This window comes from Callithrix jacchus, chromosome 8 (genome assembly GCF_049354715.1).
Source record: "Callithrix jacchus isolate 240 chromosome 8, calJac240_pri, whole genome shotgun sequence".
Taxonomy (NCBI): domain Eukaryota; kingdom Metazoa; phylum Chordata; class Mammalia; order Primates; family Cebidae; genus Callithrix; species Callithrix jacchus.
Window position 1 is genome coordinate 102,844,729 of NC_133509.1, and position 17,019 is coordinate 102,861,747.

The window sequence follows — 17,019 nt, forward strand, 5'->3', positions numbered from 1 at the left end:
CATATATGATTATATCATGCATATAATCCCAGCACTTTGAGCAGCAAGGCAAGACCCTGTGTTTACCAAAAAAAACCGAAAAACAAACAAAACTCATTTAGTCACATGTGGTGGTACATGCTTATGGTCCTAGCTATTCAGAAGGCTGAACTTGAGCCAGGGAGGTCGAGGCTGGAGTGAGCCATGGTCACACCACTGCACTCCAGCCTGGGTGACAGAGGAAGACCGTGTCACAAGAAAAAGAACGTGGTAAATATTATGAAATAATATTATGAAATAATTGGGGGAATTAAAAAAGGATCACTCCTTATAAATTAGGAAGGACAATTTGGCCGGGCGTGGTGGCTCACGCCTATAATCCCAGCACTTTGGGAGGCTGAGGCGGGTGGATCACGAGGTCAAGAGATTGAGACCATCCTGGTCAACAAGGTGAGACTGTCCTGGTCAACAAGGTGAAACCCCATCTCTACTAAAAATACAAAAATTAGCTGGGCATGGTTGTGCGTGCCTGTAGGCCCAGCTACTCTGGCGGCTGAGGCAGGAGAATTGCTTGAACCCAGAAGGCGGAGGTTGCGGTGAGCCGAGATCGTGCCATTGCACTCCAGCCTGGGTAACAAGAGCGAAACTCCGTCTCAAAAAAAAAAGGAAGGACAATTTGAAATTTTAGCAACATATAGAAAAATTACAGTATTAAACTGAAGTATGCTAGTTTTAATTTCTGTTATAGATTAAATTTCTTCTAGAAAGTATAGGTTATTGGGTTGGTTAATACTTTTGCAAAACAAATTATGCCAAAACTAAGTGGCTTAAAACAATAAACATTGTGCCAAGGACTAACTCTGTGCCAAGGACTGTGCTTGATTATTTCTTAGTGTCTTTGGGAGTGGTTTAGCTCAAGCAGTGTTGGTGAGGGATGCAGTCATCTGAAGCTTGGTTGGGTCTGTAGGATCTGTTTCTGAGGGGGCCCACTTATGTGACTGGCAAATGGGTACTGGTGGTTGTCAGGAGGGCTCAGTGCCTCCCCAGGTAGGCTCTGCACAGGCTGCTGAGTGTTATGACATGATGGGTGACTTCCCCCAGGGGAGTGGTCTCAAAGAAGGCAAGATGAAAGTGGTGATATCTTTGGCAAGCTAGCTTTGGAAGTTACACACTACTTCTGCCACTTTACGTCATTACAAGTGAGTCATCAAGTCAACATTTAGGGAAAGGGAAATTAGCCTCTACTTTTTTTGTTGTTGAGAGAGAGTCACCCTCTGTTGCCCAGATTGGAGTACAGTGGCACAATCCTGGCTCACTGCAACCTCCGCCTCCTGGGTTCAAGTGAGTAGCTGGTATTGCAGGCATGCATCACCACACCTGGCTAATTTTTGTATTTTTACTAGAGATGGGGTTTCACCCTGTTGTCCGAGCTGGGCTTAAACTCCTGACCTCAGGTAATCCACCCATCTGGGCCTCCCAAAGTGCTGGGATTTACAGGCATGAGCCACTACGCCTGGCCAACCTTTTGAAGAAGTGTCAAGAATTTGAGGACATTTTAAAACCACTGCAGTTATTTTCCTTGAAAACTGCTTACAATGTGGTGACTTGATAGACTATGTTTATCAGTACACTCTTGAGGACTTCTTGCTTGAAAGTTCTAGGGGCATAAATACTTTCAGGAAACTTCAAAATAAGAACAGATTCTTTTCTTACATTCCGATAGTCATAATTTAACTGTAGATTTTTTTCCTTGGAGATAGGGACCCTACTATACCTTATAGCATCTAAAACAGGGTATTTTAAAATAAGGTATTTTATCTCCTGTCTTCCAAGAGAGATTTAAAGATTTATATGAGCTATGCCTAGTAGATGCCTGTTAAATAGTTGGTAAATAAATGAGTGAGTTTGTTATTTATAAAAATGCATACACACACACACACACACACCCCCTCACCCACCCTTCTGCTTTTGGAATATACTGCCACCAGGTGGTGCCAGAATCATACTTTTTTTTTTTCCTTTTCTTTTTTTTTTTTTTTTTGAGACGGAGTTTCGCTGTTGTTACCCAGACTGGAGTGCAATGGCATGATCTCGGCTCACTGCAACCTCTGCCTCCCAGGTTCAAGCAATTCTCCTGCCTCAGGCTCCAAAGTATCTGGGACAACCGGATATGCCACCATGCCCAGCTAATTTTGGTATTTTAGTAGAGATGGGGTTTCACCATGTTGGCCAGGATGATGTTGATCTCTTGACCTTGTTATCTGTCCACCTCAATCTCCCAAAGTGCTGGGATTACAGGTGTGAGCAACCCTGCCTGGCCAATACTTACCATGTGTTTTTTTTTTGTGTGTATTGGGAACATTCAAAAGCCCTTCTTCTAGCTGTTTGAAAATATGCAATAAATTGTTGTAAATTATAGTTCCCCTATAGTGCTATAGAAAACTAAGACTTATTTCTCCTATCTTGCTATAATTTTGTATCTGCTAACCAACCTTTGGCTATCTTCCTCTAACATCTACCATCTCAGCTTCTAGTAACCACTATTCTACTCTCCACTTCTATGAGATCAACTTTTTTAGCTTCTACATATGAGTGAGGACATACAGTGTTTGTCTTTCTGTGCCTGACATTTTACTCAAAATAATGACTTTCTGTTCTATCCATGTTGTCGCCGATGACAGAATCTCATTCTTTTTTGTGGCTGAATAGTTCTCCATTGTGTGTATATACTACATATTGTTTGTCCATTTGTCTGTTGATGGACCCTTAGGTTGATTCCATGTCTTGGCTACTTTGCATAGTGCTGCAATAAAAATTGAAGTGTAGATTGACATGCTGATTTCATACTGCCTTTCATACATGCACATGCACATACACACATGTAGAAGTAGGAGAAAGCAAGCAAAATGATAAAGCAAATGGGGCAAAATACTAACAGTGGGGGAATGTGGAAAAACAATACATATATATTCTGTATTCTGTTTTTATTTTTAATTTATTTTTATTTTTGAATTAAAAAAGATACATGGTTTAGTTGTGTCTCCTAGGCTGGAGTGCAGTGGCACAACGATAGCTTACTGCAGCTTCAAACTCCTGGGCTCAAGTGATCCTCAACCTCCAAAGTAGCTAAGATTACAGGTGTGCATCACGACGCCTGGCTAATTTTTAAAATCTTTTGTAGAGATGAGGGCTTGCTATGTTGCCCAGACTGGTCTTGAACTCCTGGCCCTAAATGATCCCCTCTGCCCTGGCCTCCCAAAGTGTTGGGATTACCGGTGTGAGCAACTGTGCCTGGCCTTCTGTTTCTATTAATACCATTTTCCTGTAAGTTAAAAATTATTTCTAGATAAAAACAAAACAAAACAAAAAAACCTATGATGTTTGCTGTATTTGGTAGATATCCTTGATCAGAAATAAAGAACTTTCCTTCATTTCCTAGCTAAAATACTAATTTGTTAAATTTTATCAAAAGCTTTTTTTCTGCATTGATTGAAATGATTATGTTATTTTTCTTCTTTGGTCTGATAATGTGTTGAGTAACATTTAATAGATTTTTCTGATGTTGAACTACTATTGCATTTTTGGGACAAGTGCAACTTGGTCATGATATATTATCTTTTTTAAAGTAAACTATTGTGGATTCAGTTTGCTAATATTTAAGATTTTTCAATATTTAAGATGGATATTGAGCTGTAATTTTCCTTTTAGTAGTGTCTTTGTCTGAATTAGAATCTGTCTTATACTAGTTTGGTAGAATGGATTATGGAATATCTCTTTTTTTAATATTCTGCAACAGTTTGCATATGATGGGAATTATTTGTTCCTTGAAGATTTGGTAGACCTTGACTGAAAAATTGTCTGATCTTGGTATTTTTCCTTCTGAGAAGAGTTTAAAAAATTCAATTCCTTTATGTTGGGGTCCGACACGTCTGCTGGGGGGCTACCAACCTGCGGGAGTCCCTGAGACCACCAACGTAGATGTCTCTTTCAACCTGAGGGAGAGAGTGCGTGGAAGTGAAAGAAGAAAGAAAAGCGGAGTCTGGAGGTCTGAATGACTTGTAGTCAAGCAGCAGCTTTATTTTTGTGGGTTACAGCTTTTATACCTTTTTTCTTGTTACATTTACTTTAGCTCAGCAGAAAAGGGGGCAAACAGAAAAGGGAACAGAAATCACGTAAAAAAGTTATCAGGGGCTTGTGATAACAGCTCACAAAGCAGTCTAAGGGGGTTTATGATAATAGCTTACAAAGCAGTTTAAGAGTTAATCTATGTTTTTCAAAGATACACAGTGCAAGCAAACAATGGTGCCCTTAAGGTGGCTTGTTAATCATGTTTTCCATCAGGAGGTAGAACAGAGGCTCAGCTCCTGAGAAAATATGGGCAGGGGTCTTTGCCCCTCTCAGGCACCTCAATTGCAGCAAGCCTATTGCTTACACAGAGACTAAAGGGGATATGAGAGCAGTCAGCAAAATGTCCTCATAAACCGCAGGCCCTTACTCTGCATTCTGTTTTTGCCTCAGTGGCTTAGTCATTTTTACCTCAACTTGACAGCCCTCGAGAGCGGGGGGAGAGCAGCTAGGTCCAGCAGCCAGAATGGGGCAAGTCACTCTAACTGTCTCAAGCCATTGGCGCGAACACTGCACCTTTAATGAGTATAGAGCCACTCAGGTTTTGTATTTCTTCTTGGGTAGTTTCAGTGAATGAGATTTTTAGGAATTTGTCCATTTTCTTTAAAATTTATTATAATAAAATTATTCATTATATTCTCATAGCTCTTAAATCTGGTTTTACATGTGGTTTTTGTCCCCCTTTCCATTTCTGATATTACTTACTTTGTTTTTCCATTTCTGATATTATTTACTTTGTTTTATTTCTTCCTCTCTTTTAAAAAAATCTTGTGAGAGATTTGACATCTTTTTAAACAACTCTGCATTTTACTGCTGTTCTTTGTTGGTCCTCTCAATTACTTCTTTGTCTTCTACTTCCTTTATTTCTGCTATTCTCTTATTAATCTCCTTTCACTTAACTTTTTGTGGGATTATTATTATTTTTTCTAACTTCTTAAATTGGACATTTAATCTATTTTCAGTTTTTTTACTTTTTGCTCTGACCTTTTAAGATTGTGAATTTTTCTTGAAGCATTCTTTTTTGATATACGGTATTTCCGTTTTCATTCTGTACCAAAAGTATTTAAGCATTCCCATCGCAATTGCTTCTTTGACTCATGAGTTATTTGGAATTTAAAAATATCTAAATTACTTAATTAAAAAAAATTCTTTTAATTTTAATTACATTATCCACCTAATTACATTTTTGTCAGATAACTTTGCGTGGTATTGATTCTTTGAAGTTTCCTGAGACATCTTTTAAGGTTGAATATGTGATCAACTTTGATAAATGTTGCATGAGTGTTTGAAAAGAATGATTATTCTCTAATAATTGGGTGCTCTATTTTATTTTAGGTTCGGAGGGTATATGTACAAGTTTGTTACGTTGGTATATTGTGTGATGCTGAGGTTTTGGGTATGATTTATGCCGTCCCTCAGGTACTGAACATAGTCCCCACTAGGTAGTTTTTTTTAGCCTTTTCCGCCTTCTTCCTCCTTCTAATAATCCCCAGTGTTGATTGTTCCCATCTTCGTGTTTATATATACCCAGTGTTTAGCCCCCACTTAGAAGTGAGAATATGCAGTCTTTGGTTTTCTGTTCATGTGTTAATTCATTTAGGATACTGACCAAGAGCTGCATTCACATTGCTGCAAAGGACATGATTTTGTTTTTATGGCTCTGTAGTATTCCATGGTATATATTTACCACATTTCCTTTATTCAGTCTACCATGAGTGGGCACTTAGGATCATTCCATGTCTTTGCTATGGTGAATAGTGTGACGGTGAACATAGAAGTGCGTATGTCTTTTTGCACTAATAAATCACTAGAGTGATTTATTTTCCTTTGGATATATACCCAGCAATCAGATTGCTGGGTCAAATGGTAGTTCTGTTTTAAATTCTTTGAGAGATCTCTAAACTCCTTTGCACAGTGGTTGAAGTAATTTATATTCACACCTACAGTGCATACACATTCCCTTTTCTCTGCAGCCTTGCCAGCATCTATTTTTTTTTTTTTACCTTTTTTCTTTTGAGACAATCTTACACTGTTGCCCAGGCTGGAGGGTGGTGGCACTCTCAGCTCACTGCAACCTCCACCTCCTAGGTTAAGTGATTCTTTTGCTTCAGCTTCCTGAGTAGCTGGGATTACAGGTGTATGCCACTATGCCTGGCTAATGGTTTTGTATTTTTTAGTAGAGATGGGGTTTCACCATGTTGGCCAGGCTGATCATGAACTCCTGGCCTCAGGTGATCTACCTGCCTCAGCCTCCCGAATTGCTGAGATTATAGGTATGAGTCACTGTTCCTGGATATTTTGACTTTTTAATAATAGCCATTCTGGCTCATGTGAGACGGTATCTCATTGTGGTTTTGATTTGCATTTCTCTAATGATTAGGGATGTTGAACAGTTTTTCATATATTCGATGGCCACATGTGTATCTTCATTTGAGAAGTATCTGTTCATGTCCTTTTTTTCCCCCCTTTATTTCTTGTCTGTTCATGTCCTTTGCCTACTTTTAATGAGGTCGTTTTTGCTTGTTGATTTATTTAAGTTTCATATAGTTTCTGGATATTAGACCTTAGTCACATTCTTAGTTTGTGAATGTTAAGCGCTCATCTGATTGAAGAGGCCACCCAAACAGGCTTTGTGTGAGTAACAAGGCTGTTTATTCACCCTGCTGCGAGAAGGCTGAGTCTGAAAAGGGAGTTAGTGTGCAGGTGGGGGGCAGAGCAGGCTTTATAGGCTGGGGCAATGAGTGGAAAGTTACCGCTCAGGGTTGGTTGTTGTTTACTCAGTGGGTTGATCAGTCAGCTGGAACTGGAACCTGTTGTCCTTCTTTGTGGTATTATTGTTTTTCAGGTGCCAGGAAGCCATCTGGAGGCGTATGTATGGGTTACAGAGTTCATGATGGCCTGACAACAGTGCTGCCATCTTTGGGGGACCTAACAGTGAATATTTTCTCCTATTCTGTAAGGTGTCTGTTTACTCTGTTGATATTTTCTTTTGCTGTGCAGAAGTTCTTTAATTAGGTCCCACTTGTTAATTTTTGTTTTTGTTACAATTGTTTTTGAGGTCTTAGCCATTATTTGCCAAGGCTGATGTCTAGAATGGATTTTCCTTGTTTTCTTCTAGAATTTTTATAGTTTGGGTCTTACATTTAAATTGTTGATCCATCTTGAGTTAATTTTGTGTATGGTGAAAGGTAGGGGTCCAGTTTAATTCTTCTGCATATGGCTAGCTGGTAATCCCAGCAGCATTTATTGAATAGGGAGTCCTTTCCCCATTTCTTATTTTTGTTGACTTTGTCGAAGATCAGAGGCTTGTGTGTGGTTTCATTTCTGGGTTCTATATTCTGTTCCATTAAGCAATGCTGTTTTTATACCAGTACCATGCTGTTTTGGTTACTGTAGTTTGAAGTCAGGTAATGTGATGCCTCTGGCTTTGTTCTCTTTGCTGAAGATTGCTTTTACTTTTCAGTCTCTAGCTTTCCACCTGAATGTTAGAATAGTTTTTTCTAATTCTGTGAAAAATGACATTGGTAGTTTGAATCCGTAGATTGCTTTGGGCAGTATGGCCATTTTAATGGTGTTGATTCTTCAAATACACGAGTATGGAATTTTTTTCATTTGTTTGTATCATCTATGATTTCTTGCAGCAGTGTTTTGTAGTCCAGAGATCTTTCACCTCCTTGGTTAGATGTATTCCTAGTTGCTTTATTTTTGTGTGTGGCTATTGTAAATGAGATGTATTTTTGACTTGGCTCTCAGCTTGAATGTTATGGGTGTAGGAAAAGCTATTGATTTTTGTGGATTGATTTTGTAGCCTGAAACTTTACTAAAGTCATTTTATCAGTTCTGGGAGCCTTTTGGAGCAGTCTTTAGGGTTTTCTAGGTATAGAATCATATTGTCAGTGAAGAGAGATGATTTTACTTTTTCTATTTTGATGCTGGTTCACTGCAACCTTCACCTCTTGGGTTCAAGTGATTCCCTTGCCTCAGCCTCCCAAGTAGCTGGGACTATAGGTGTGCACCACCATTCCCAGCTGATTTTTTACATTTTTAGTAGAGATGGCGTGTCACTATTTTGGCCAAGCTGGTCTTGAACTCCTAACCTCAAGTGATCTGCCTGTCTAGGCCTTACAGAATTCCAGGATTATAGGCACTTGCTATCACGCTCAGCCTTATTTCTTTCTCTTGCCTGATTGCTCTGGCTAGGACTTGCCGTTCTCTGTTGAAATGGAGTGGTGAGACTGGGCATCCTTGTCTTGTTCTAGTTCTTCCAACTTTTGTCTGTTTAGAATGATGTTGGCTGTGCATTTGCCATACATGAGTCTTATTATTTGGAGGTATGTTCATTTTGATGTCTAGTCTGTTGAGGGTTTTTATGATGAAGGGATGTTGGATGATGTTGAAAGCTTTTTCTGTGTCTGTGGAGGTGATTGTATGGTTTTTGCTTTAAATCTGTTTATGGTGTGAGTAACATTTATTGATTTGCATATGTTGAACTAGCCCTGTATCCCAAGAATAAAGCTTACTTAATCACAATGTATTAACTTTTTGATGTGTTGCCGGATTCGGTTTGCTAATATTTTCTTACAAATTTTTGCATCCATGTTCATCAGAGATATTGGCCTGATGCTTTCTTTTACATTGTATCTCTGCCAGGTTTTGGTGTCAGGCTGATACTGGTCTTGTAGAATGAGTTATGGAGGAGATCCTCTTCCTCAGTTTTTTTTTTTTTTTTTTTTTTTTAGATGAAGTTTCGCTCTTGTTACCCAGGCTGGAGTGCAATGGCGCAATCTTGGCTCACCGCAACCTCCGCCTCCTGGGTTCAGGCAATTCTCCTGCCTCAGCCTCCTGAGTAGCTGGGATTATAGGCACGCGCCACCATGCCCAGCTAATTTTTTGTATTTTTAGTAGAGATGGGGTTTCACCATGTTGACCAGGATGGTCTCGATCTCTTGACCTCGTGATCCACCCGCCCTGGCCTCCCAGAGTGCTGGGATTACAGGCGTGAGCCACCGCCCCCGGCCCTCTTCCTCAGTTTTTTGGAACATTGTCAGTAGGAATGGTATAAGCTCTTTATACATCTGGTAGAATTAAGCTGTGAATGTGTTTGGTCCTGGGATTTTTCTGGTTGGTAGGCTTTTTGTTACTCATTCAGTTTTGGACCTCATTATTGGTCTGTTCCTTAGTTTAATTTCTTTCTTGTTAAATCTTGGGAGGTTGAATGTTTCCAGGACTTTATCCATTTCTTCTAGGTTTTCTAGTTTGTGTACATAGTGGTGTTTGTAATAGTTTTCTGAGGGTTTTTTGTATTTCTGTGGGGTCAGTGGAATGTCACCTTTGTCATTTCTGATTGTGTTTATTTGGATCTTTTCTCTTTCTTTTTTTCTTATTAATCTAGCTAGTAGTCTAATTTATTCTTTCAAGGAAACACTCCTTGGTTCTTTGATCTTTTTAATTTTTTTTTTTTTTTTTTTTCATTTCAGTTTTGTTCAGTTCAGCTCTGATTTTGGTTATTTCTTGTCTTTTGCTACCTTTGGGGTTGGTTTGCTCTTGCTTCTCTTTTTCTCTAGGCAAGATGTTAGGTTATTCACTTGAGAACTTTTGAACTTTTTGATCTGGGCATTTAATACTATGAACTTCCCTTTTAAAACTGTAGCTGTGTCGCAGAGATTCTGGTATGTTGTATCTTTGTTCTCATTAGTTTCAAAGAATTTCTTGATTTCTGCCTTAATTCTATTGTTTACCGAAAAGTCATTCAGGAGCAGGTTGTTTATTTTCCATGTAATTGTAGAGTATTAAGTGTTGATTTCTAAGTATTGTTTTCTATTTTTACTGTGCTGTGGTCCAAGACTGTGATTGGTATGATTGCAGTTTTTTTTTTAATTGCTGAGGATTGTTTTATGGTTGATACTGTGATCAGTTTTAGAGCATGTGCCCTGTACAGATGAGAAAAATATATATTCTGTTGTTTTTGGGTGGAGAGTTCTGTAGATGTCTATTAGGTCCTTTGGTCAGTTGTTGAGTTCAGGTCTTGAATTTCTTTATAGTTTTATATCTTAATGATCTGTCTTATAATGTCAGTGGGGTGTTGAAGTCACACACTATTATTATGTGGTTATTTAAGTCTCTTCATAAGTCTCAAAGAACTTGCTTTATGAACCTGGGTGCTTCTATGTCGGCTGCATATATAGGATAGTTAGGCCTTTTTGTTGAATTGAATGCTTTACCATTATGTAATTCCCTTCTTTGTTTTTTTAAATCTTTATTGATTTAAAGTCTCCTTTGTCTGTTATAATAGCAACCCCTACTCTTTTCTGTTTTCTGTTTGCTTGGTAGATTTTTCTCTATCCCTTTATTTGGAGCCTGTGGGTGTCATTGCACACACAAGATGGGTCTCTGGAAGATAGCACACCATTGGGTTTTGCCTTTTTGTCCAGCTTGCCACTCTGTGCCTTTTAATCGGGCATTTAGCCCATTTACATTCAATGTTAATATTGACATGTTGTGGATTTGATATTGTCATGTTGTTAGCTGGTTATTATGCAGAGTTGTTTGTGTCATTGCTTTATAGTGTCAATGGTTTATATACTTAAGTGTGTTTTTGTAGTGGGTGGTGATGGCCTCTCCTTTTTATATTTAACACTCCCTTCAGGACCTCTTGTAAGGCACGTCTAATGGTAATAAATTCCCTTAGCATTTGTTGGTCTGAAAAGGATCTTATTTCTCCTTTGCTTAGTTTGGCTGCATATGAAATTCTTGGTTGGGGCTGAGTATGGTGGCTCACACCTGTAATCCTAGCACTTTGGGGGGCTTAGGTAGGTGGATTGCTTGTACCCAGGAATTTGAGGCCAGCCTGGGCAACATGCTATAAAACCTTGTGTGTCTACAAAAAATATAAAAATTAGCTGGGCATGGTGCCATGTGCCTGTAGTCCCAGCTACTTGGGAGGCTGAGGTGGGAGGACTATGGGCCCAGGAGGTCATTGCTACAGTGAGCCATGATCATGCCACTGCACTTCAGCCTGGGTGATAGTGAAACCCTGACACGCACGCACACACACACACACACACACACACTCTCTCTCTCTCTCTTCTTGATTGGAATTTCTTTTCCTTAAGAATGCTGAATATAGTCCTCCAATCTCTTCTGGCTTATAGAGTTTCTGCTGAAAGGTTCTGCTGTTAGCCTGATGGAGTTCCCTTTGCAGCCAACTTTCCTCTTCTCTCTAGCTGCCTTTAACATTTTTTTCCTTCATTTTGACTTTGATGAATCTGATGACTGTGTCTCAGGGATGATCATCTTGGGTAGTATCTCACAGAGATTCTCTGCATTTCTTGAATTTGATTTCAGGCCCCCAGCTTTGTTCTCTGGCACCTTGAGGTTAGGAACCTTTTGCGCTGGAGGGGCCCAGGTGTTCTTAAATCGCTGGCTACAACCCTCTGATGGCTGGTGCCAGCCAAAATGCTTTGTTGGGGCGTGGCAGTGGGATCTGTGCTTAGCAGCTGCATTGTGGTGGGATGCCTGCTTCTTGGCTTGGACGGCATGCTGGTGGATTTGGGGCTGCCAGCCTCTGTGTACGTATTCACACTGGTGGTGGTGGTGGCACAGGGGTGGGGGGTTGCAGTGCTGGCAGTTACAGGGCTGCCAGTCTCCGTGTGTGTTCACGTACATGTTGGTTGTGGTGTAAGGTGGTATATGGGTCACTGGCCTCTGTATGCACGTTCGCACTGGCAATGGCCACACAGCAGTGGGTTTACACTTATGCCGCAGCTGTGACACAGTGGGGTGCATGTGCACATGGGTGCCAGCAGTGGAGGGGAGGTGTGTGCCAGCAAAATGGTAGGGTGGGGGATGGCTGTGTGTGAGTTCCTGCCAGCAAAGCAGCACAGAGGAGGCTGCAGTTGATGATGGGTGTGGGTGGTCTGGTGCACCTCATTGGAGTCTGCTCTGCTAGAGCTCTTGACAGTCAGGCACCATCTGCCAGTAAAGGAGCTATGATGGGCCCCTCGGTTGGGCATCCAAGGGTGCACTGCAAGTGCACTCCACCAGGTTGGGGCCCTGGGAGAGGCCAGCAGACAAGGAGTGATTAGATTGGACTGGCCCTATTTCACATGCAAGACCACCATGATCTGTTCAGATTTGACAGTCCCCCTAAGGCTGAAGTCTCCTAGGAGGAGAGCATGGTAAACCTTGGGGGATGGAAAACCCTGGTCGTACTCCACTGCAGACATTACTGCACCAAACCCTCTGGGTTCTGCACAGGCTGCAGTCCTACCCCTACCACCTCTCTAAGCACCTCTCCCAGCCAGCTCAACTTTCCATGCCCTGGAGTCACAGTGTCTCCTGTTGGTAGGATTCTAGAGGTCTGTGGTGAGAGGGGTTTGCTTTTCACCTCTTCAACTCACCCCTTCCTCAGGAGTCCTTGGGGGCCAGAAGTAAGTCTTGGTGTGTGGTAGCCCCATGCAGAGTTCCCAGTTTTCTCTTTCTTCAGCCCAGCATCTGTATCGACCCTCCATCCATTCTCATTGCCTTCTCTCTGAAGATCTCAGAATGTGCCAGTCTTCTCAAAGTCCCAGTCACTTGGCACATGTTCCTCCTGGCTGTATCTAGTTGGTCATCTTGCCTCAGAGTCTTCTCTCTAATTTTAAGCATTTGTTTTCATCTGGTAATTTTGGGTTGGTTTATTCTTCTATTTTTTTCTTTCTAATTCCATTAGGTGCAAAGTTAAATTGTTAATTGGGAATATTTCTAACTTCTTGATGAAAAAATTTAGTATTAAAAACTTTCCTCTTAATACTGCTTTGGCTGCCTCCCAGAGATTTTGGGAAGTTATGTTCCTATTTTCATTAATATCAAAGAATTTTTCGATTTCTGCCTTAATTTCATGTTCACCCAGGAGTTATTCAGGAGCAAGTTGTGTCCCTTCCATATTTGTATAGTTTTGAGAGATCTTCTTGATGTTCATTTTTGTTTTTATGGCACTGTGGTCTGATAGTATGCTTGGTATGATTTTAATTAAAAAAATTATTGACACTTATTTTGTGACCAAACATGTAGTTGCTTATAGAATATGTTCCTTGTACAGATCAGAAGAATGTATACTCTGGTTGGTATGTGGATTGTTCTATAGATATTGTTAGGTTTAATTGTCCAGAGTTTCTTTGTTATTTTTCTGCCTTGATGATCTTTCTGTTGCTGTGAGTGGGGTGTTGAAGTCTCCCCCTATTTTTGTGTGGCCGTCTGAGTCTATTTATCAGTCAAGAAGAACTTGTTTTATGAATCTGGGTGATCTAATGTTGGATAGGTATATATTTAGGATAGATAAGTCTTCTTGTTGGATTGTACACTTTATGATTATGTAATACCCTTCTGTGTCTTAGTTGTTATGATTTAAAGTCTGTTTTATCTGGTATAAAAATAGTGACTTCTGCTTGTTTTTCCATTTGCCTGCTAGGTCTTTCTTCATCCCTTTTTACCTTGAGCCTATGGCTTTACATGTTAGATGGGTCTCTTGAAGACAGCAGATGATTGAGTCTTGTCTTTTTTTCAAGCTTGCTTTTTTGTGTCTTTTAAGTGGGGTGTTTAGCCCGTTTACATTCAGGTTTAATAATGATATGTGAGACTTTGACTGTGTTGTTGGCTGGTTGTTATGTAGACTTGACTGCGTACTTTATAGTGTCTTTGGGCTATGTGCTTAAGTGTGTTTTTGTGGTAACAGGTGGTGTTCTTACCATTCTATGTTTAACACTTCCTTAAGGACCTCTTATAAGGCTGTTCTAGTTGAAACAGATTTCCTCAGCGTTTTCTTGTCTGAGGAGGGATTTATTTATTTTTCATTTATAAATCTTAATTTGTGGGATATGAAATTCTTTGTTGGTATTTCTTTTCTTTAAAGACACTGAAAATAGGTCCCCACTGTCTTCTGGCTTGTAAGGTTTCTGCTGAGATGTCTGGTGCTAGCCTGATGGGATTCCTTCTATACATGACGTTACCATTCTCTCTAGCTGCCTTTAAGACTTTTTTTCTTTGCATTAACCTTGGTGAATGTCTGTGTGCCTTTGGGATGGTCTTCATGTTGACCTGGATATCTACATCTCTAGCAAGATTAGGGAAATTTTCTTGAATTATTCCATCAAGTATGTTTTCCAGGTTGTCAACTTTTTATCCTTCTCTCTCAGGAATGACAATAATTCATAGATTTGGTGGTTTTACATAATCCCACACTTCTCAAAAACTTTGTTCATTTTATGAAGTTCTTTCTTTCTTTCTTTCCTTTTTTTTTTTGTTTGAGACAGTTTCACTCCTATTGTCCCATCTGGAGTGCAATGGCACAAACTTGGCTCACTGCAACCTCTGCCTCCCAGGTTCAAGTGATTCTCCTGCCTCAGCTTCCTAAGTAGTTGGGATAACAGGCATGCGCCACCACACCTAGATAATTTTGTATTTTTTTTAGTGGAGATGGGTTTTCACCATGCTGATCAGGCTGATCTTAAACTCCTGACTTCAGGTTATCTGCCCTTCTCTGCCTCCCAAAGTATTGGGATTACAGGCGTGAGCCACTGCAACTGGCCTAAAATTATTTTTTCTTTACTTTTGTCTGTATGGGTTAATTTGAAATACCAGTTGTAATTCTTTTTTCTGCTTGGTCTGGTCTATTGATAAAGCAAGCTTTCAATAGCTTGACAATCCCAAAGTGAACTTTTCAGTTCCAGAGGCTCTAATTCATTCCTTTTTAAAATGTTTATCTCTTTTTTTCATTTCCTGGATTGTTTTAGTAGTTTCTTTGTGTTGATTTTCAGTCTTTTCTTTTATGTCTCTGAGTTTCTTGCAATCCATGCTTTGAATGGCTTCTCTGACATTTTTGAGTTCCCATTTTGATTGGAGACTATTGCTAGAGAGCTACTGTGGCTAGGAAAAGCTCCAAGTGAATTGTGCTACAGTCTGTGGGTGTGGGGTGCTGCATGAGCCCCTTCTAGAGAGGCTGGAACGTAGATTGTTGCCCAGTCACACCCTTGTTTCAGAGCTCTTGACTCCTAGATCAGACACACACTGCAGCCTATCTCCAGACCACCATATAGTTGAGAGCTTCAGGAAATGTCTAATTTTTGACTCTCCAGGGAAGTGGTTTTTGGAGCAGAACTTTATCCCTTAGCTTAATATAGGTGGCTGTGTGGCTCCTCTGCTCTCCAATGTGATGGCTCTTCATTTAAGAGCGGGACTTGGGTACTCCTTCTTTGGGTCTCTGCAGGAGCATGTTGGTTGTGGTGGTGTTGGCTGGTTGTGTTGGTCCAACCTCAGGCAATGGGAGATGTGGTCAAATACTAGCAAAATTGGAGTGGGGTAGGGAGATCTGTAACTCCCTAGACCCTAGATGGCCAGCTGGACTTCCTGTATGAGTCCGGATGGGGCTGGATTGTTGGGGACCCTCAGGTCCTGGCTGTGATGGGAAGGGGTGAGGGCTGATATCTGGGTGAGGAGCTAAACTGTCAGGCAGGGACAGGCAGGACACTTAGGTGGTGGGAGCCCCAAGGATCACAGATCTGTGGAGGTAAGGCTTTTGATAGGGCTGTGGGCCACGACTGAAATGCTCATGTCGGGGTGGGGTAGGTGCAGTGGAAGTCAGAAGATAGATGCTATCATGAATAGGTAAAATTAAAGTTGCATTGAAAGGTACAGGCCATGCACAATGACTCACACCTGTAATCCCAGCACTTTGGGAGGCGAGATGGGCAGATCACTTGAATACAGAAGTTTGAGACCAGCCTGTCCAACATGGTGAAACCACATCTTTACCAAAAATACAAAAATTAGCTGGGCATGGTGGCATGTGCCTGTCGTCCCAGCTACTTGAGAGGCTGAGGCAGGAGAATCACTTGAACCCAGGAGGCGGAGGTTGCAGTGAGCTGAGATCGTGCCACTGCACTCCAACCTGGGCAATAGAGCAAGGCTCCATCTCCAAAAAAATGTATTCAAAGATATCATCAAAAAAGATATTTTCAGCCAGGTGTGGTGGCTCATGCCTGTAATCCCAGCACTTTGGGAGGCTGAAGGAGGAGGTTTGCTTGAGGCCAGGAGTTTGAGAGCAGCCCCGAGTAACACGGTGAGATCATAGCTCTACAAAAAGTAAAAAAAAAATTAGCTAGGTGTGGTCATGTATGTCTGTAGTCCTTGCTCCTTGGGAGACTGATGCAGGAGGATCACTTAAGCCCAGGAGTTAAAACCTGCAGTGTACTCTTACTACGCCACTGCATTTCAGCCTGAGGTGAGATCCTGTATCTTAAACAAATGGTGTTTTCATGTTGTAGTGTAATCTAGAGTATAGGACTAGAGAACTCAGTTCAACAGAGAAAGATGTAATATCTGCATAGTATAGCTCATGAGCACCTCTAGGATAGTAAAACTCAGGCACTGCCAAATCTGTGCAACACTGAGAGTGATGATTCTATCTGAATCCTTGCTCTAAGTAATGAGAAATAACATAGCACATTTCTACATTATTTGTATTTCTGGAGTCATTTCTATGCTTTGTTCATGATTTTTTGGGAGGTGAGGTATCTGCTTTGAGTGCAGCATTTTGGCTTTGGAAGTGACTCCCCTGCTATTGCCAAATGTTAGAAGCAGGATGCCAGAATTCTATTTTAGCATCCTAGTTTTTCCTTGAATCAATTAGCATTATAGTTCTTTTTATAATTGGCAGGATTAGCTGTGGCCTGTGTGACCACAGGAAATAATAAGGCAGGGGTTGTAAACTCTAATGCCTTTAAGCACCAGGCATGTAATAGAAGTACATGAAACTGTTAAGTGGAAGACACAGATACTTTATTAGTTGATTTTGGCTGCTGACAACAGCAGCAGGCATTTATTTTTTTATTCATGGATCTCTAGGTCTGCAAAGGTGGATCTTGTTTTCTTCAGGCTGTA

At 40.7% G+C, this 17,019-nt stretch overlaps 1 protein-coding gene across 12 annotated transcripts in view; it reads left to right on the forward strand.

The window, feature by feature from the left end:
• RAD51B (RAD51 paralog B) overlaps positions 1-17,019 on the forward strand; it is a 642,672-nt gene that overhangs the window by 11,472 nt on the left and 614,181 nt on the right. The gene's annotated exons all lie outside the window — the stretch shown is intronic.